The sequence below is a fragment of the Ursus arctos genome, chromosome X (genome assembly GCF_023065955.2).
Source record: "Ursus arctos isolate Adak ecotype North America chromosome X, UrsArc2.0, whole genome shotgun sequence".
NCBI classification, from domain to species: Eukaryota; Metazoa; Chordata; class Mammalia; order Carnivora; family Ursidae; genus Ursus; species Ursus arctos.
In genome coordinates this window covers 39764715-39766142 of record NC_079873.1, presented here as the reverse complement: position 1 = coordinate 39766142, position 1428 = coordinate 39764715, and the positions used below count along the sequence as shown (strand labels likewise).

Here is a 1428-nt window from a genome sequence, read left to right as displayed (position 1 = left end):
TAGGGCTTGGATTTCTTCTCACAAGTAGGGCTCCACTTATATTTCCCTGGATGGAAGGGGTAGCTGTGCCTCTTTTCTGCTCTCTACATGGCCTGCAATGATGCCACCCTGGGGGGAAAGGGAGGGGTGCCTTGATACTGACAGGTAAGAGAGCAACTCCAGGCTCCCCACATGGTCTCCACTGACACCACAAAGGGGAAGGCTTGTTACAACCCGGTCAAGACCCAAGTCCTAGCTCTATAATCAGTCTTTTCTGAGATCACCTTGGCAGGAGTTTGGCATGAATTTTACAGCCTGTAGAGGGTGAAACTATAAGCTCCTCACTTGGCATCTGTTGATGTGGGTGGAAATTAGGCCACATTTTTTTTTCTACATTGTTTTGATTCAGTAAAGTAACTATTTTCTAAAAGTTTACTCTTTCATTAGGCTGCCCATTTCCTGGTTCTTTGACAAGAGAAAGTGGACTTCGGTAAGGTCATTTTTCTTGTTTGGATCCATTGTCATCTCTAGGTTTCCAGGTTCTCCAGCACAGTCTCAAATACATGAAGAAAAAAAAAATCCATGGAACTCACCAATGTGCTCCTTTTGGGGTTCTGAGGTCCCTAGCCCATCTGCATTCTTCACTCCACCTTTCAGAGTCATCTTATATTTGGTTTTAGAAATACTATTTCCCGGGGGATTTTGTACTCAGTGGGAGAGACAGGGAAAAGGGCATCTACTCCATTTTCCCAGAAGTGGAAATCCTATATTGGGTCTTTATATATATTTCTTCCATGTCTCTACTAACTTTCTGAGGATGTGCAATACATCTGTTCATTCATTCATTCTTTTATTCATTTATTAAATAAACCACAACACTTACTGTGTGACTCATCGTTGAAATCCTGAAGAGGAACTGGATACTGCACAGCTGCCCTCTTGGCTTTAGACATCGTTCCTTCATGGAATCCATGCCTGAATCGGTGGCATACAATTTTTAGGTGCCTCATTCAACCGACCGGTCCCAGGGGTATTTCACCTTTTAGCCTCGGCACTCCAGTTATACTTCCTCTTCCGCTTGGCGGGATAGCCGCATCGGCCACCGGTCAACTACCGAAGGTGGAAGGCCTTAGAGCCACGGCGCAGAACAACGTGTGCGTCTTATTGAAATGCTTTCCAAACGATGACGTCCCCTTCATCATCTCGTTTAGGTGGCCGAGACCAAAGAGGTGGGGAAAGAAGCCACTGTGCAAGAAATTTATAATAACTTTTTTAATATCCTTATTTGCAAATTCTAACGTGTGTCAGTTCTGGGTTAGTCGATTGCGTGATTATTCTCATTATGGGTGCTGGTTTCCTACCTCTTTGCATACCTTATTGATTGAATGCCATTGTGGATTTTACTTTGTTGGATACTGGATATTTATGCATTTTTGTAAATTATTTTGA

The 1428-nt window shown here is 43.3% G+C and overlaps 1 pseudogene; it reads right to left on the bottom strand.

The window, feature by feature from the left end:
* Positions 1–411: 411 nt before the first annotated feature.
* Positions 412–1181, bottom strand: LOC113265997 (60S ribosomal protein L37-like; annotated as a pseudogene).
* Positions 1182–1428: the final 247 nt, after the last annotated feature.